Source organism: Antechinus flavipes, chromosome 3 (assembly GCF_016432865.1).
Source record: "Antechinus flavipes isolate AdamAnt ecotype Samford, QLD, Australia chromosome 3, AdamAnt_v2, whole genome shotgun sequence".
Lineage (NCBI taxonomy): Eukaryota > Metazoa > Chordata > Mammalia > Dasyuromorphia > Dasyuridae > Antechinus > Antechinus flavipes.
In genome coordinates this window covers 437,697,818-437,719,028 of record NC_067400.1, presented here as the reverse complement: position 1 = coordinate 437,719,028, position 21,211 = coordinate 437,697,818, and the positions used below count along the sequence as shown (strand labels likewise).

The following is a 21,211-nucleotide window of genomic DNA, read 5'->3' as shown; positions in this document are numbered from 1 at the left end:
GAGCCCAGAAAATCTGTGGCTAGATTTTTTTTTTTTTTTTTTTGCATTTCACATGTTAGAGTGTCCTGAAACCAGCTTATGCTAATGACTGTTCCCAAAATATGTAAGTGACAGAAGAGTTTGTAATGAGAACAATCTGAGCTTGCAAAGAATGACTTAAATAGAACTCCATTTTCCCCCCTTCTGCCTAGACACAGAAGAATGGGCAAAGAGACTGTGGATGGCACCTAAACCTCTCTTCTTAAAAGAACTGAATTTTCTTATCGAATATGATATGCTTGAGCTTTAGAATGTCATTAGCAGGTAAGTGATAGTTGAATTATAAAACTGGGGCTTCAAGAAAGATGTTCAAAACTTTGATTTCAGATTTAGCTGTAAAGAGATGTTTCTAGCTCTGCTTCAGGAAACTACGGGAAAGAAGGATTCTAGAGAGCCAGTGTGAATAAAAGAGTAATGTAATAAATTGCAAAAAATTATAGAACTGATACTGATCATTTTATCTTTTTATATAGAAATCACACCCTTAAATCATCAGTTTTAAGACATTATTTTACTTTCATTTTTGACAAGCAAAATGGTACAAGGATAGAGCTAGCCTTAGGGTTGGGAACCTAGATTCTAGTTCTGCTTGCCTCTGATAACATACTACATGACCATGGAAAAGTCAGTTAATTTTTCTATATGCAATTCATGATTAGGTTGCGGAGAAAATACTGGCTACCATTGGTAGAGAAAAAAAAATTCCCTATGAGTTCTCAATGAAATCACGGGTCTCTATCTTTATTTTTCTTTCCAGAATAAATTAGCTATTAAAACATCTTCTCACAATACAGTCATAATGTTTTTACAGAAGAGGAAGAGAAGATAGAATTAGAAGTAATTTATCATGTGGATCGATGACCCACATGGGTACATTTATGATTGGCGGTGTGGCAGAGTGGATAGAAGAAAGGACTTGGCAATAGCTTGTCCCAGGTTTATATTCTGTCTGACACATATTAGCTTTGTGGCCATGGACAAGTTAATTCAGACTCTTTGTGTCCTAGGGCAAAGCATCTTAAACTGTGAGTTGTGATCTCATATGGTCATATAACTGAATGTGGGGGTCACAAGATTATGATTTATTATCAGCAAATGTTTAATTTCTATACCTATATTCCTGAAGTGGCATAAAACTTTCTCAGGCAAAAAGGGGTCATTAGTAAAAAAAAGTTTAAGAAATTCTGTCTTAGGGAACTTTCTAACTCTCTAAGAATTTAAGTTACAGAGAAGTTACAGTGTTTTAATGCAAGAAATTTCCATGCTGGGAATTCCCCACACTGATGAAATCACATCTAGATTGATCCCACCCCTTGCAAAAAGTTATGTGTGTGTGTGTGTGTGTGTGTGTGTGTGTGTGTGTGTGATATATGTACATTATATATATATATATTTTTACTTTAGAAATTTTTAGCTAGATACATAAAGATAGATATCAATGGACATAGATTATACTTATTTGCTATTTACATGGTATCTGCTCTTTTATAGTGCAGCACATTATATAATATATACAGTAGTATGTCTTGTATTTCAGTGTTTGAAAAGATCTATGATCTTACTGGTGTTCCACTAATGTCAATCATAAATAACCATTATATGCTTTAGCAAACAATCTTCATGAATTTCTGTGGCTGCAATAATTCCTCACTTGGAATCAGCTTCCTGGTGAAATTTGAAGTCCTTTTAACCTGATGGACTTTCCAAAGCTTGTGTCCTGTTTTCTTAGCCTTTATTTTTGATCCCTAGGATTAGTGCCTTTTGCACAGTAAGGATTTAGTGAATGTTTCTTGAATTAAATGGAGAACCTGGAGTTCCATCCATTTTATGAACAGAACTTTTGGTGAGTCCTGGAGACATACACATGAGCACATGTATACACATTTATTCTATGTACTACTGATGCACATGATACTATTCTACACATAATTACATATCTATTTTTAGATAAGTTAAGTACGTCATACATAACAATCATATATTTATATAGATAACATCTGTTATATACAAAAGAATTGACTCTATTAAATTTATGTCTATACACATAGACTTAGGAAGTACCCAAATCACTTCATCTACCATCAAAGAAATGACATCAAAGTGTAATATATTGTGATTAGAGTTGAAACATTCCCCAGTTGAAAAAACTATGTTTTGGTTACACTTATTATTATCAGATTCAAATTATTCAAATTTATTGAGAATGTTATAACTCTTTCTTGGCAAAATCACACTCTAAATTCATTATGCTTAATGAGATGTGAATTGTAAAGATTTGGTTAGATCTGTGCCTGATTCTCTTTCTTGTTCCAAATTCTTCAATGGTTTAACTGCACAACAATATGCTAAGTTATGTGAAGGATCTATAATTTCATCACTGTGGTAGTTCTTTCCACCAGTGCAGATCACAACCCATTTTTAATTTGGCAGGTATATGTATTCCAATAGAATGTAAACCCCTTGAGGGAAGGAAGCACTTTATTTTTTTGTCCTTGCATCTCTAGCACCAACCACGTTTAATAAATGGTTATTGATTGATTGATAGAGAGCTGACTAAAATTCAGAGATTAAATATTCCAACAAACTCATGAAGCTTGTCAGTATTCCACATGAGATTTATTCCTAAACTTTCTTGATTCCCTGGCTTTTTAAATCTTATATCATTACTTCGGACTTTAACTATATTTTGTTGTTCAGTTGTTTTTAGTCATGTCCAACTTTTTGTGACCCCATTTGAGATTTTCTTGGCAGAGATGCTAGAGTAGTTTGTCATTTCCTTCTTCAGCACATTTTACAGATGAGGAAATTGAGATAGACAGGATTAAGTGACTTGCCCAGATCACAAACATAGGAAGTGTTTGAGACCAAATTTGAACTCAGGCTTTCCTGATTCAGGCTTAACATTGTATCTATTGTGCCACCTAATTGCCGGCATTAGGTTTCTGAATAGTCAGTGTTTAAGTGGTAAATGTATAAGTCAGGAAATTTTAAAGCTTGAAAATAACCTTAATTCTTACCTACTATCAGCCTGATATTTTATAAATAATGAAACTAAGAAAGGAAGTGACTTGCCAAATGACACCAGTAATGAAGTCCTGAATTATTCATTTTCTGTAGTGTTTCGTTTCTAGGAATTGCTCATTTTATCAAATCATTCTATATTTTTCAAAAGTGCTCAAATACATTTCCTTTGAAAAGAAAGTTCTGCTGGTACAATTTTTCTTGTACAATAATAATCAGTATTAATAATTCATATTTATACTCTTTAGTTCACCAAACACTTTTCTTATGACAATCACGAGAGAGAATTCTAGAAGTGTTCTCATCCCCATTTTTTTTTTTTTTTTGCAAAAAAGAACTGAGTTCTTAGAGATTAAGTGCTCTGATCAAGATCATGAAACTTTGTAGGAGAACAAATATTAGACCCAGGTATTCTTAACTTGGAGCGAATGACATGTTCTTTCTTTTTTTTTTTTTTTCAACATGGAAAGACAGACTTGACATGATATCTGTCATCCTTGACCAACTAGAATAATGATCAAATCCAAGAAACTAAAGACAAGCTAAGGGCTTATAATAGATATAGAAGAGAAGAGAAGAAATGTAAACCAGGAATCAGAAAAGCTCAATTTCAGTCTCAGCACTGCTAGTGAAATTGAAGTTCAACAAAGTCTTCAGGCCATGGTTTTCACATGTATCAAACAAGAGTACACTTGGTTGCCAAGATTACCAATAACAATGTGTTATTTCCTTGACTTAATCAGAAAAAAGGCATAACTCCCTTACCTGGTAACATCTGCCAAAAACCCCAACTATATCAGGAAAATGAAAAAGTAAAGACAATAAAGGAAAAAAAAAGTATGAGATAACAGAGCAAGTGGCAGAAAGCAGAGAAAGAAGGTCAAAATGGCAACAGAAGTAATAAACAACAATGGTATGAAGTGGGAATGGAAAACAGTGACTACAGTGAGAGAAGGAAAAGATTTAGTTAGAGACCTTCAATATAGATTGCTTATTATCTGCTTCTTTTACGCCTTTGCATCCCCAGCAGTTAGCACAGTGCTGGAACATAGTAAGTAGCTTAATTAATGCCTGATGACTGATTGACAAGCAGAGCCTTATAGATCTAGATAGCCTCGAAGGATATCTCTGTTTTACAGCATAACACAATAATAGATATTCAGAATATTGCTGACCCTGGGTCATCAAGGAAAGGTCAAATTATGTTCAATGTCCTCTGTTTCCGAAGATGATCACAGAATCTAGGAATTAGAAGCAATGGTATGCTAAAGTTTCTGTGACTTGATAGAGTCAATTGCTAAATTTGCAGTGTGAGTATTAACACCTCAAGAAATTGGCAAATGAAAATGTTTGTGACAGCCCTGTTTGCAGTAGCTAGAAACTGGAAATTGAATGGATGCCCATCAATTGGAGAATGGCTGGGTAAATTGTGGTATATGAATGTTATAGAGTATTATTGTTCTGTAAGAAATGACCAGCAGGATGAATACAGAGAGGCTTGGCGAGACTTACATGAACTGATGCTAAGTGAAATGAGCAGAACCAGGAGATCATTATGCACTTCGACAATGATATTGTATGAGGATGTATTCTGATGGAAGTGGATTTCTTTGACAAAGACTCAGTTTCAATTGATAAATGATGGACAGAAGCAGCTACACCCAAAGAAAGAACACTGGGAAACGAATGTGAACTATTTGCATTTTTGTTGTTCTTTCCAAGTTGTTTTTACCTTCTGAATCCAATTCTCCCTGTGCAACAAGAGAACTGCTTGGTTCTGCAAACATATATTGTATCTAGGATATACTACAACATATCTAACATATATAGGACTGCTTGCCATCTAGGGGAGGGGGTGGAGGGAGGGAGGGGAAAAATCGGAACAGAAGCGAGTGCAAGGGATAATGTTGTAAAAAAAAAATTACCCTGGCATGGGTTCTGTCAATAAAAAGTTATTATAAAATAAAATAAAATATTAAAAAAAAGAAATTGGCAAATGCTGCAAATTAAGGATTGACCTATTGTTTTGTTGATCATATAGACTTTAAAAAGTGATATAAAATGTTAATAATGCATATTAGCTTTAGAAGTATGTTGTACATATAATTGTGATTATTTTGGGTTTCATTGTTATTTTTTAGAGATCTTGTTAAATTTTACCAGCACAACTCACATAGAAGCAACCTCAGAGGTTATCTTTTTTCAGTTTAACCAAGTATGTTTTGCAATTTGTTGATAGCAAGTGGTCATTCTTGAAGATCTCCATTAAGGGAGAACCCACTTATGGCTAAAACAATCCATTCCACTTTTGGATAGCACTATTAGTAAGTTTTCCTTCATGTGAAGTTTGAATCTCTCTTTTTGTGATTTCTACCTGTTTCTGGTTCTTCCCTCTGAAAACAAGAATAAGCAAGGTAAATTGTTCTTTCTTTCAAATACCTGGAGCAGTATTAATCATCCATTCCCTGTCTTTTCTTATCCAGGCTAAAACCCTTTCATTTCTTTAGTTGATTATTGTATGTGTCTCGTTCATTAGTTTCTCACCGTTCTGGTTACCCTCTTTCAGACATGAACCAGCTTATAAATATCTTTCCTAAGGATGGCACCACAACTATACATAGTATTTAGGATTTGGTCTTACTAGGACAGAAAACCAAGGGAACTATTTAAAATTTTAAATATCTGCCTCTCTTTATGTAATCTAAGATAATTCTAACTGTCTTGGCTACAATACTAAACTCAACTAGGTGTTAAGTTTATGTACACTAAAATCCCCATATCTTTTATGCAGTACTTGATAACAAGTTCCCCCTTCCTCACTTGTAAACTAAATTTTTTGAATCCATATTAGATTTTATGTTTACCCTATAAAATTTCAATTTATTCATTTGAGACTATTATCCTTGTTTGGTTCTTTTGTGGCCCTGAGTGTCCTTGAATGATTATTATACATTTGAGTAGAGTGTTAGATTTAGTTTTGATAAGCATACCTTCTTTGCTCTAATATTTTATTGACAAAAACATTAAACAGCCCAGAACTAAGGACAGATCCCTGGGGTACCCACTAGAAACCACCTTTCATATAACCATCTATTAATGACTACTTTGCTCTTAGTCCTTCAACCAATCTTATGGACACATAAATATATTATCATCTACCTTATACCTCTCTGTGTTATCCATAAGAAAAACAGGAGAGAAATTGCAAAATACTTTGTGAAATTTAGACATGCATCTAAAATCATCTCTTGATATATCCTTGATCTTTGAACAAAAACAACAACAAAGGAAATAGCGTTAGTCTAGCATGACCAACTTTCAATGAAGCCATGAATGCAAAAGCATCCTTTCTTAACATGTATCAAGTATTTTCTTAAGTAAAGTGTAATATCTCTATTTTTATCAGAAATCAAGTTCATTGTCAAGATTGCAACTCTGCCTTCTTCCATTTCTTTAAAAAAATTGATATCTAAAATCTGAGTGGGTTGATGAACTTCCTCTCCAGCCTCTTTGATTTCTTTAGATAGCTACTTTTTTTTCCTCCTCATAAAAATTATTTCTTCCCATGTCTTCAGAATTTTATTTTAAGGATATCCCCATCTATCTTGGGCAATGTCTAATATATTTACCCATTTAAGGAAAGTAATATATTTTCACATAGTAAAAAAATTGCAACATATATAGAAAAAAATTAGAAGTGATTAAAATTTAAAAGATTTGTTGTTATTGTTGTGGTTTTTTAGTGCTTAAAAGGGGAAATAGTCTATTATTTGGAAAATCTTTAGCACCGAATTCTACCACCATTCTGGTGATTGAAGCAAAATTAAATTTTCTATTTGTGTTTCTTTTTCACTGTATCTTATAACTTTTTACATCTTCTAATTTTCTTATTCTTTTCTGAAAATATTTTAGTAATTATTTTCTTTGCTTAATTCAGGGAAACTATATATAATATTCATACACTTTAGTTATACACACTGGTATAAATACATAAACAAATGCATATATTTAATGTATATAAGACATAGACTTATATGTACATATATATGTATGTATACTTATATGTACTTATATAGACTTATATAGGTCTTTTTCCAGGGTCCCAATCAGTGATTTCATTAAGAAAATCTACCAATGAGGATCGACAGCTTTTTAGTAACCTAGTCTTAGGGAAGTGCTCAAGGTTAAATAGCTAGTATAGGCAGGTTTGGGCTCAGGTCATGTTAACACCTAATCTCTGTCCATTAATCTCCACTTACACACATGCACATACAGGCAAATGCCTCTGACCCCAACTGGGCAAATCACATAGCCTCACAGTACCTCAGGCATTCTCTAAGACTAAGTTGCAGATTTTTTTGTCATTCTGCAATGGTGGAGCTAGTTTCTCTATTGGAACTTTCTTTATACTAAAATAGAGAAATCGATTGAGAAATAAATATAAATAGATAAATATATGCAATATTTATTTATAATATAATAATAATATATATAAATAATAAACAAAAGGAATTTTATTTAATAAATAATTAAAATTATTTATTGAAATAAATAATCTTTGAGTGATCAGTAGGCCTGATCTACTCAGTCCCCATCAAGGAAATGCAACATTAACAAAAGTCCTAAATCAGAAAAATTATAGATAAATTCTAAGCTTGACAGAATCTTTAAAAATATATTGCTCTAAATTTTTTTTATCTAATTCACTTCCTAAAGTTCTAGAGTTATTTACTATAATGTCAATTTCTATTTTGCCATATACACTTTTAAATACAGATACACAATGGATTTTATCATCAATTTGAATGACTCTACCTTCAAGATCTCTAGTTTTAAGCTATACCTTTGTGTATATATTTCCTTTTCTTTTCCTTCTTTCATTCTCTATCCTGCTTAACCTGTCTCCTTTGTGATATTCTGTTCCTTAACCCATTGTTTCATGAGGAAGAGGAATGAAGCAGTTCATGAAGCTCCAAGAGTCAAGGGAGTTTCAAAAAGGAAGGTTTCATTCTGTTTTACAGAAAGAACTTTCTCATGATTGGAGCTGTCCAGAAATGCCATGGGCTGCCTCATTCAGGAAACAATACACATGGGAGGTATCTAAGGAAATATAAGGCAACTTAGCTGATGTTCATAAGAACATATCAGTAACTACAAGTGATTGCAGAGGTCATTTAGTCCAGTCTCTTGATTTTAGAAATGCAGAAGCTGACATACACACAGAGGTCAATGATTTGTCTAAGTTCAAATAGGCAGTTAAGTGACAGAGCTGAGCATTAAATCCATTTCTTTTCCCTGGCATTAGGACATGGACAAGTGTCACACCAGTATAGATGAGGCTTAGTTGTAGAAGAAATTCATTCATCAAACAGGGTATTACTACACTAAATGATTTCTAAGGTCCTTTCCAATTAGGGATGATTACATTAGTTTATGTTTCATACATTAGTTTATGTATATCTATACATACACGCATACGCACACATAAACATACACACAAAGTACTTCTTAAATCTTGGTAAAATTTCAGTTGAAGGGTTCTTCCACTCATTAAATTTTATAGTTCTTCACTTCATTCTGAAAAAAAAGTTTTCTTATAAAAACATCTAGCTTGCTAGAATAATTTTTGTTAATTATTTTAAAAATATGTATGTGCATATATATGTATATATAGATATCTGTGTATATATTTTTTATCAAATTTCATATAAAATGATCATACCTTGGTCATATAAATCTGTCAATCAAAAAATCAGCAAATGAGAAATGCACTCAGTAAACATTTGGGAAAAACATTACAGTTTTCTCCTTTTATTAAATTTTGACTAAACAAATGGCAAGTGGCTTGCCTTCAGAAAAGCTGCAAAGATAGTGAAATTGGAGGAAATGTATTACAAAGATTAAGATAACCTGTTTGAATATCTTACATCAACTAAGTTTCCTTCATAAGTACATATTCTTCCACCTGTAAGACTTAGGACACCCTGGAAATTCTGTATCATAGGGAATTGCATCTGCTACCAAACTCTAAGCATGGGAGTTGGGTCTCAGTAAAACATGAACATGCTACTGCTAACAAAAGCCATGGGATGGTTTGTGGGAGAGAATGATTGAGCAGGCCATTTTACTGATTATCAGATTTACTCATAACAGCAAAGGTCAGAACATATAATATGATAAGGACAAGATCTGTGATTTCATTTATTCAGGGAACTCGTAGGTAAGGAAACTCCAACCTCTGCCAGTGCAGTTTGACACCCTCTTTGCAACTGAGATTTTCGGTACACAGTTTAGAGTATTAGGAGGTTAAGTGATTTTGGGTACTTTGTCTCAGTTTCCTCAACTGTAAAATTGAGATAATAATAGAACCTACCTTTCAGGGATGTTGTAAGCAACAAATGAAATAAGGCACTTAGAATAGTGTGTGATAGACACATATAGATACTATATACATGTTAGCTCTTGTTTTTCCCAGTTTCTGTGTCTCTGTCTATCTCTGTTTCTCTGTCTCTCTTTGTGTCTGTCTCTCTGTCCATTTGACTTTCTGTCTGTCTATCTCTTTTTCTTCAGCACTCCCTAAGATCTGAGCTACCTGGTCAAAGAGCTAGTCTCTGTCTAAATATCAACATGTCTAATATATGGTCTTGCTGATGAGACAGCTTATAGCTAAAAAAGTAAGTAATATGTTGAATCTTAAGACAGATGCTCTATCAATAGCAAAGTCAAATAGTCCCATGACCTGCAATATCAATCTTGATATGATTTTTTTTAAACAGCTGTTACAATTTACATCCCATATACATAAAGGCTAATGTACATAAATTTCACTGTTAATATAAATTTCCTCTTTTTCCTCAGGATTTCAATTCAAGGCTTAAAGCACATGCCATGACTTCATTCTGTCTACGCCTTATGGCAGAGTGAAGTTTTAAATGTTTAAAGGGTGAGAGAACAGCTTTTCTGACCCAGGAAAATCACTCAGATAGGACATTCTTTGGATATGATGCAATCAGCTATCTATACCAACTGGGGAATTACTTTCACATATGTAGTTACCACTTTGCTTGCCTCGACTTAAAATATCAGAACCTGTCATCCAATATTTCTTAAATTTGATTTGGCTCATTCTTTGCAAGAAGGGAATGCTATTTCTAAGAAGTATGGAAACCCAAGAAAGATAATATGGAAGCAGACATATGACCACATAATAAAAATTTTCTTATAAATACTTATGTCTGTCTTGTCCATTTATTTGAAGCTTCAAAGGGATAATCCCTGCATAAAGGGTGCAATCATTTTAAATAACATGAAAATTGGATAAGAAAAAGCATAATGTTTCCAGGGATTTATTTTCCATCAAAATCAATTAAATAGGAATAGATAAAATGACTATCATATCAAAATAATAATAGATTTTGGAATAATTAAATATCATAGTCCTATTTTAAAAACTTAAAAAATCACATTGATTTTTTCTACATATTATTGTATAGTCAAGATTCCAATGATTTGTAATTTTATTGGTATGGGAAGTCTCTTTGCTTCTGTGATTTTGTCTAAGTAGAAGCTTCATCCCACAAAGTAGATCATAAATTGGCTGAAACTGATAGTCTTGCAGACTTGCCTGAACCTCAGAGAGGTTGAACCCTGCCCATATCTAAAATATCCAAAAATTTCCAAAGTACAAAAATATAACAAAACAGACCTGTCCGTGTTTGCACACCAACTAAATGTTAAATGCAGGGTTTTAAGCCATGTTTTCATGAATCCCAGTTTAAAACTATTTATTACTCCATATATTGTCTAGTTCATTTACTTTCAAAAAATAATGTGGTTTTTTTTTTAGCATATTTTATATTATAAATTATACTTTCCTCTGAATTAATGGAGCAGTTAGGTGATAGAGTGCTGGATCTGGAGCAAAGAAGTTTCATATTCCTGAGTTCGAATTTGGTCTCAGACACTAAATATGTGAGTCATTTTACCCTGTTTGCCTCAGTTTCCTCATTTGTAAGATGGAATGGAAAAGGAAATGACCAAACAGTCCAGTATTTCTTCCATGAAAACTCCAAATTGAGTCACAAAAGTGGCTCACAACTCAAAAACGACTGAACAATAACAAATGTGACAATTGGTTCTTTCTCTGAAAATCCAGTAGACACAGGTTGAAATATGCTTAAAGAGTTTGAACAACATATCCTCCTAATTAATGATTTATAATAGAAAATGGTATCAAAAATTACTTAGAATTATAGCTATATTGGAGTTCAAAACAGCTGTATTTTTAGTTTTCAGACTGACTATATCACAAGCCTCAATTTCCTGATATGTTTCATTCAATTAATTTCATTTCAGTAAACATTTATTGAGAGTCTTCTATGTCCAAAACATTGTGCTAGCTGATTCATAGTAACCTATGTAACTTACTCTGGAAATATAAATAACCAGCCAAAGGAGGAAATATTCTTTGTAAAAAGGAAGCAGAAATGGAAGATGATGAAGGAAAGAATGGAATGTCATTTTAAAAATGATTTTATTCGAAGTAAATATTTTGATGTATTATAGATAAATGAGCATTATAATATGGGATTGTTTAATATGTTAAGACAGCATACAAGCCTCAAAATCTAGGATCAAATCTTGTCTCATAGTGATTGCCTGAAATTTGAATACTTGGCTAACTCTCTTTTAGGCTTTCACTTACAGAGAAAGTATCAATCTACATTAACTTAGAGAGTTTCCTCCTCAAAAGGACATCAGTTTCTCTTTCCCCCCACAAACAAAAGCTACCCTACAGGTTACAATAGCTTTATGAGCTATAAAATGAGCCATAAGTCAGGGTGTAGAAGAGACTAGATTATATGCTTATAATGTATTTACTAACTCGTTTCTCAATTGTGTCATTGTGTTACCAATTGTATTTTTTTCAATGAGGCCAATGATACAATGACTGTATCCCCTATTCCCCCAGTCCCCATCATATTCCTTGCCACTGTGCCTTAAAGAACACTGACCTTTACATCTGAACTCCCCTACATGAATTGTATTGTTCAACTGATAATAAAAATGACAATAAAATAAAAACAAGCATTTACATAACTCTTTTAGGCTTGCAAAGTACTTTATAAATACTATTTCATCCTCAGAACAATGCTGAGAGATAAGTGTTATTAATATTCCCTTTTCCAAGTGAGGAAAATGGGCCAGAAGGAATTAAATGATTTAGGCAATCATAGAGGGGACAAATGTTTGAGGCTGGATTTGAACTCAGTTCTTCCTGCTTCAAATTTAGTACTCCATCTACTGCGCCACTTTGGTGCCTAAAATATGTACTCAATCACAGGGACAGCCCAGCTGTTCAATTTTTATTTCTGGCACAGTTCTGAGTTCCTAGTAAGCTCTTATTAAGTACTTTTCCTTACAATTGTTTCTATTCAATTCACTTAATATCAGAGCAGGAAGAAACCTTATGATCCAACTCTCAGTCCTGGAAATTTCATTAATTTGTTATATGCCCATTGGTAATGCATTTGTTGTCTCTAGACCTATTTCATCATCTGCAAACTGGAGGTGAATTAACTAATCCTAAAATTCTTTCCAGATCCAACAATCTAAGTTTCTGTGGTTTTCTTTTCTTTATAGGAAGTTTTGAAGAGAAAAAGGAGAAATGGGGCATGAAACAAAAGTGATAAGAAAAAAAAGAAAGGAAAATGATTCAGGCTTTTTTTTTAAATTTTAAATTACCTCCAATAACCTTGATTCTAAAGCACACTGTAGTAACTGGTGTGGACTCAGCCAGGTAAACAGGTTTTCCCCAAACTACTCCTTGGCCACTTTAAAAAACTATGGTGAAGATGATTCAACTTCAGTATTTTATTCTGTGGGCTAATGTGTCAGAAAATTACAGTTGTAGTAGAAAGGTTTACATTGAACTTCAGGGGCTCCCAGCCAGCTATGATGGAACACCATGGAGCACTTCCAAGTGCATATTTTTCTCCATGGAAATGGGGGGATGGAAAATAGAACAGGACTACTTAAGTTTATCATTGGAGCATGTATTGATGAGAGTATTGGTAGAGAGGCAACATAGGTTCTTGGAATGAGCAAACTTCCCAGCTTTGTCACTATACTTTTAATTGTGTGGAGCTTTAAGCAATCATTTCACAATAGTGTCAAATGAAGGTGCTGGATGGAAGAATCTCTGACTTTCCTTCCAATCCTCTGTGATGCTAGATGAATACATAGGTTATTATATACTCTATCTTGCATGTTTGTTTGATTTTTAAAAACAATTGGTAGTAGTGTTTTGATAAATGGAGCGATACCCAATGATATCTGCACTTTTATTTTAGGGATCTGATGGTGTTTTATAAAGATACCTTAAGGTTAGCTAAGAGTCCTCTGACTTTAAATGCCAATGCATTTCTCCATTGCCTTTTGGATAACTGAAAAAATATTTTTATTTCTATTTTTTAAAAATTAAGTTAGAAGCAATTTTATTTAAATTAGTGTAAGTCCCTTTTTGGAAACAGGTGAACACTGAAATTATTTGTAAGGGATACTTTATAGTTCTTTGAGTTAGGAAGATTGTGTTTGGGCATTCAAAGATAGCACTGTCTTTCTACAAATTGGCAGACTTAGACTTAAGCCTTCTTTATGTCAATATGTCAAGGGTTGAGATTTCATTGATTTAGAGACTCCCAGTGTGGGAGCTCCCTCCATTGAGAAAGATTACAACCAAGCTATAATTTATAGTCTTAGAGCTTTCACTTCTCCCAAATCCTGCCTCTATTTTTAAATTATCTATTTCTTTTGATTGTACCACCTCCCTCCCAGTCATTCAGGCTTATAGCCTGGGTCATTTTTGATCCTCCTCTGTCCCTATCTACTCATATCTGATCAGTTGCCAAATCCTGTCAGCAAGATCTTTCATCTATCCTTTCCTTTCACTGGCAGGCCCAGAGAGGTTAAATGCCTAATTCTTGGTCACATAGTCAGTCTCAGAAGTGATATTTGAGCTCAGGGCTTTGTGGCTGAAACTACAATACTCTACTACTCCATAATGCCTCTCTAGCCATCTTTATATTTTTTGTAAACAGATATCCTGCTTTCTTAAGGTACATATTTGTACCAAAATTACAGATTCTCTTGTTGCCTTTCAATAATTTCAGAAGATAGCCTTTTGCTTCTAAGGAACTATGAAAAAGGAATAGCACTATTCTTAGAGCTAACATAAGTGAAGAAATGTGAATCTTCATAGGGACTCTTCACCTGGACTGTGTTAAAAAAAAAAGTTTTTTTAGTTAACTGTATTTCAACATAATTGGTTTCTTTGTATAGTTTTGTGTTTTATAATATGCATTAAAAACATTATTCTGAGAAGGAATTCATAGATTTATTAGGTTTAGGACTCCAGCTTTAGGAAAATGGCCCTTGTTTCTGCTGTGTCTCTAATGTAATCAGGATAGGGCCATTACCCATGATGTGAGTGTCCTGGGCAGAAGGGAATTTTACTACCCATCCACTCCATATTGTTTATGCCTGACCACAAAGACTAAGAGTCAGAGCTGGGAGCAATCTATGTCCTGATTTATTACCTGCCTGGGTATATCTTTTGGGGAGTTTGTATGATGGGAACCTAACATATTCCTGTACATTCTACAGATCTGCTCTGTTTGTAGTCACTATTCCCATCATGCTGACAAGTAAGTATACTGAATTCTAAACTCATAAAATCAATATGGTGATCTCATCAACCTGGAAATTGACAGTTTCCACTCAAGTACATCTCAAAACCATTTCAGCAAAGTTCTAGCTGTAGGCACATCTCACATAGGACCTTCTAAAAGGTTTGTGGTTATATATACATATATAAACTTAAGTCAGAAGAACTTCATTTAAATTATCATGTCCCCTTTTGAAAACAGGTAGATGCTAAAATTATTTTTAAGTAGTACTCTATAAATCTCTGAAGTTAGGAAGATTCCATTTGGCCATTCAAGATAGCACTGTCTATCTGCAAATTGGCAGATTTCTATACACAAGCCCTTACATTTCCCTTTTCCATTTACTGATGTGTCAAATTGGATCAGTAAAAAAGCCAGATAAGATTTTTTTTCAAGCTGCCAACATAAAGCAGACTCAAAACTGACATCTCAAACCTGAAGCTATATTCTTTCCATTTAATCTTCACATTGCATCAATAATCATCCTCTGCAATGCTGATTCAAGAATCAAAATTTAGTCGGAAGTTTTATAGATGATGCATGCAGCAAAGTAGAAGGTAACTTGTTTCCCATTTGTTCTACAATTATGACAGTAGTAAAAAATAGATTTTGGTCTGCACATGAATGAAGAGAGAAGAAAAGAACAACCAAAAATAGGTTTTTAAAGAGAAAGCAAAAAAATCCTTCTAAGCACAATTTAATATTTCACATGTTCTCTTCTGAAGTTCAGAATTGGCTGTAACTATTCTTTCTCCTCTGGGATTATTGTCTGCTTTATATCCTTTGCCATCCTATACATTTTTCTCTCTAGACAATCTCATCTACTTCCATGGTTTTAAGTATCACCTCTGAGCTATTGACTCCTAAGTCTATATCTGTACTCTTAATCTCTCCCCAGAATTCTGGTCCTATATCTCCAATTTCCTGCTGAAAATTTTCATCTGGATGTTCCACTGGAATTTCAAACTCAATATGTCCAAAAATTCAACTCATTATCTATCTGCCCTAATTTTTCCATTTCTTGTGATGGAGCTCTTCTAAATCATCCCTGAGTCTTCCTTTTCCTTAAGACCCAATATTTGATCATTTGTCAAATTCTGTCAGCAGTCTCTTTCACTTTTCCTCTTTTTTGTTTCATTCCAACTATATAACCACTACTTTCTATGTCCTCATTATTTCTGTATGAGAAGACAACAATAGACAACTATAATAACTTCCTTTTTAAAAAATTTTTATTTAATAATTACTTTATATTGACAGAATCCATGCCAGGGTAATTTTTTTTACAACATTATCCCTTGCACTCGTTTCTGTTCCGATTTTTTTCCCCTCCTCCCTCCACCCCCTCCCCTAGATGGCAAGCAGTCCTTTATATGTTGGATATGTTGCAGTATATCCTAGATACAATATATGTTTGCAGAACCGAACAGTTCTCTTGTTGCATAGGGAGAATTGGATTCAGAAGGTATAAATAACCCGGGAAGAAAAACAAAAATGCAGATAGTTCACATATGTATAATAACTTCCTGATTGATCATCAATGTTCTAGTCTATATTACTTTCTATATCATTGATTCTACCCCAATAAATTTCTTAAATTGTTATTTGTGATAATCATCAAAAATGATCATTCCATTTTCCTCCCAAATAAAAATATGAACTCTTGATTCTTCCATTCAAACCCCTCCAAAATATGACTTCAAGATATTTAATTAGTGTAAGAGATGTGTAGTAGGGAGCTTACATAACACATCTTCATTTTTGACACATCCTTCTCCCAAAATCTTGATCTATTTCTATGGGGTGGTTGTGGCTGCTTCTACTTCCATTTTTTCAAATCTCTCTGGTTTATTACAGTTGACTTTTGTCCAGGTCCAAGTGGCTTCATAACCTTCCCTTTCTCTAGCTCCATTCTTCTTTTCTACTTGTAACATAAAGAATTGACTTAAAGGTCACTCACTCTAAGGTATGGTCTATCATTCTTCATCCTATCAGTTATTTCCTTTCTGATTCCTTCAAAGGACTAATTTGCACCTCATAAAGAATTCACTTGTCATGGTCACACCTTTCATTGTTCCCTTTTCTGTTATAAGTTATAATTATAACTAAAGTTATAGTTTCAAGGAACATTCACATTAATTTAAACTCTTGCTATTCTTTGCATATCCTGTTGCAGGCTGCCATTTTCTATTGTTCCTCAGTATTTTCTTGTAACCTTGCCTTTATGTTGATTACACCTGTGATGGTTTTATTTCTGTTGACTACACCTGTAAATGGCGAGAGAAATGGCAAATTGCTTCAGTATCTTTGCTAACCAAACCCTATGAACAATACTGACATGATATGGTCCATGAGGTCATGAAGAGTTGGACATGACTGAACAACTGAACACACCTGTAATAAGCTTCACCTTTTTATTATTTCTTGAAGTGCTTCTCTCCTATCCACTCAAATGCTACTTGTTCCACAGTCTTCCTAAAACACTACCACAAAAGAGAGTGACTTTCTCCTCAAATGTCTGAAATCAATTTGCCTAGATCTCTCCTTTGTTCATCTTTTTCCAGCCTTTCCCCCCTTTCTGTCTGTTCCACCCACGATTGGAAGACCTTTGAGATCATCAAGTATATACCATTTAGCTTTGTATCTCTTAGCACCAGGACCAATGTCTTACACACAAAGGGTAAATTAAAAATCTTTGTTGAAGTTGTTGAAAAAAAATTCATCATCTGAAATTAGCCATAATGTATAGCCATACAAAAATATGTAATCAAGACAGTTAACTCCATTTTAAAAAGGTATCAATCTTCCCCCCTCTGACTACACATTTACAATATAAATTTTGAGTCTAAAGAGTCTTTCTCTCTCTTCTCTTATTGTTATTATTATTGAACTCCTCTCTTGAGGTGCCTCCTTCTCTATCAAACTTTCCCTAATAGTACAAGCAGATGTGATCTCTACCTGCTTAAGTATATTAAAGCATGTAATCTTGCTCACTGGCCTTTTTCATTTTCTACTATGTCTTGCATGCACGTGTGTGTGTGAGAATGTGTGTGTGTGTGTGTGTGTGTGTGTGTGTGTGTGTGTGTGTGTCTGGTCAGTTCAAATATTTTATTGTAAGCTCTTTGAAGGTTCAAACTGAATTGTTTCATGCTCTTTTATGATTTCAGAAGGATATGATGGACTAATGTTGCTTGGAAGGGCACTTTAGATTTGTGAACCTTGGAAAGTATAGAGAAGCACACCAACTTAGCAACTCCTTACCAACTCCTCCCCCATCCAAGAATGTTTCCTTCTCAGGATCTTGGCTCTAATTTTCAAATGGGAATCCTCTAAACCAAAGTTATTCCACCAAAAGAGTGTTTGACCACTTGACTGTTATTTTTATATTTAGATTTGGAAGTATGTCTAATTCTTTCAGCCAATCTTTTAATGTTTTCTATGTGACATCACTTTCCTTCATTCAATGGTCAAAGCCTTATTATCCCCTCAAATTGATTAAGGACTTATTCATATCTAGTTTACAGTTTTGATTGATTGGCTCAATCAAGGTGCCTAGTCCTTCTGTGATTACATTAATAGGACTGGGGATAGAGCCCCACCTTTTACTTGTAATTTATTTCCATAGGAAAGCCTTTAGATCTGTAATGGTGTATAGCTTTACAATGAGCACAATCCCCAGGTATTTAGAGGAAGGGATCTAATTAATTGTGTTTTTGGAAATAATTTATATGCAAGGGGCCGGTTAATCAAATGTTTCCTTTTGTAAAGATTTTCCTGTTTTGTAGTTACAACTGTCTCTTTCTTTTGTGAAGAAGTCTATGGGTCCCCTCTAGTCCCTTTTCAAAGCTGCTTTCTTTAATTTGAACCCTTTCACAGTCATGTCCATTTTGATAGATCCTGATGTATGTGAAATCTTTGATGAAATTTGGAGTACAAATACAGTTATATAAAAAATCAGCTCTTAAGGGCTTTTTTATTTCTTTGTGAATGTGTACCTGTATACATAGAGTAAGGAAAAAAACAGAAGTAGAGAAGAAGAGGGATGAAGTTTGGACATGTAGAAAGATGGTGGCAGGACTGGGGAGAAGGGGGAGGCAGTAAGAGGGAAGGAGAAAAGAGAAGAAAGTAAAAACCAGTAATCAAATTTATGTTTCTTGTTCCTTTTTTTCCCTTTAGCATTAGAGAATCACAAAGATGTCACTGACTAATTCAGTTCTCCTTAGGATTGTGATCTTACTTACCGGAGGGTTTTCCCATGCTTTCACAACATATACACTTGAACACACACACGCACACACAAAATAGATGCTCAGTTACTATTTATATGATATCATCTGCTAGGGTCTTTGAAATTTCTGCTTTGCATTAAAGACAAAGAATTCTTCTCAGTGAATATGCTTTGAGGGTTTCCTGCCACAGGAACATAATTAACTCTTTACTGGCCTAACTAATTTCTGCATTTTAAAAAGTAGTCTGATAATGACAAAAGTGGAGCACTCAATCCACAGGGTAGCCATTAACTGCACTCAGTTATTGTACATTCTCAATTCAGACCACAATTACTGTCAGAGAATTGCACTGGAAGCTACTTCTTGTACGCAAACAGGAATACTATTCATTAAAGAGCACTTTCAATAAAATACAATCTCTATTTTTTAATGAATATTTGAGAAAGAAAATACAATCTTGGGTTCAGAAACCTGCAATATGGTTATTATTCTTTTAATAACATAGCCTTCCTCATGTACATATACTGACAGATGTAGGAGAAGGAAGCAGAAATGAGATGGCTGGTGCAAGAGCTTTAACTCGGAGAAATGAAAAAGCAGAGCTCACAGTAAACTAAGTCAATGTTAAATAAGGATTTCTTAGAACCACCTAGAGCCAGGCATAGCTTTTCTATGGGTTTTATTGAGGTCCCTGTGATAGTAGACTCTGCTTAAACCTTTCATGCCCAGTTAAATATGAGAACATGGGGAATTTCTGAGACTGAAAATAACCAAGGTACTCATTTTAAATGTATTCCCTTCCCCTGGTTAGGTCCCAACTTTTTTCCTTCCAAAAGCACCTTTTTTTTTTTTAAGTAATATTGCAATTGTGATTCATTTTTGAAATGTTGTTTTAAATAAAGAATTAGTTGCAATTTTCTGGAAATTACAAGTATAGTTATATTTGATTCTTAAGGTTTTTTGTTTTTGTTAAAATAAGGAAATCTATAATGATTTCCTCCACTGAACTTCAAATTTATCCCCAGGGCTAAAAGTCAACAATAAAAAACAATCCAACTCATAATCTTTTTAGTAGAAAAATTGTGGCTAGTAGGTTTATTCAATAAAACATGGATTTTGTATATGGCCGGGCTCAAGACATTGGGATGTTCAGACTGGGCAACTGTAAATAGCTCTGGCTGAGCATTCTCATTTGAACCATATAGTGAAAGTAAAACTAAAAACCCAGCAAACAATTCATCTAGCTTCTTTTTGAATACCAGGAAATCCTAGGAAGTCTGGTGTTTTCTGAAATTGCTAAAGGATGCTTCCTTGATTCAATGTTTCAGAAATGAAAGAATGACAAGCTGATAGAGTTAAGTTATCAAAGTTTAAGATACCTCAGGAAAGCTATAAATCTTATTTGTGGAAGAAGTGCCTGATGATTAAGCTTCAATTAAAGAAACAAAGGTATTATAGAATTGCCTAAAAGACAAAGTAGGCACAATAATCTGGAACATTCAAATATGTAAAATCAACATATACTGAATGACAATGACTTTTAGATATTGTAGATGTCCCTGTTATTAAATGAGACATGTTTCAACTAAAAAAAAAAAAAAAGCTCTTAGTAATTTTCCTCTTCTCTCCAACAGTCATTTCTGCTACCTCAGATTTCAGTTCAGACCCTGAATGGGTTTCTAAGGCTAGGGCTCAGTTGAAGATCATAGGGCTATATAGCTCATGGATAAAATATTTGTGAATAGGGAGATTTTAAAAAAATTCCTCTTTTCACATTTTCCAAATGTAGTTTGTTTCTAGCTTTGCTCATTATTGGCAGAAAGAAAATGTTCAAATGGAAGACATGGCACCTTCTTGAGTTGTGTGATGCTGGTCATGCATGGAGTGAAATGTGTTAACCTTTAAACAATTTAGAAGTTGGTGCAGTTAATAGGTAGGACAGATAGTTACAAAGTCCTGATTAACTACAGAGTGGCTAGACATGTGAAAACTTGTATACAGCCAAGGAAAGAGACAGCAGCTATTATTTACCATAGTAGACCGAAAGACCAGGTATCCAGCTTCCTGATGTTAGGATTTTGAATTGCAACATTGCCCTCTTTTGGCAAAACAGTATACGAGATGTTGACTTCGCTCTAGCAGGTGAAAGAGGTTTTCTGCAGGACACAGAAATTGTTCTCTACCAAGAGCAAAAGC

The 21,211-nt window shown here is 33.9% G+C and overlaps 1 long non-coding RNA gene across 1 annotated transcript in view; it reads left to right on the top strand.

Annotated features, from left to right (window-relative positions):
• The first annotated feature begins 201 nt into the window (after nt 1-201).
• The window catches only part of LOC127554643 (uncharacterized), a 51,920-nt gene continuing 30,910 nt past the window's right edge, over nt 202-21,211 (top strand). The window contains exon 1 of the long non-coding RNA XR_007952023.1: nt 202-303. This is a non-coding gene — a long non-coding RNA (uncharacterized LOC127554643). The remainder of the gene's footprint in view (nt 304-21,211) is intronic.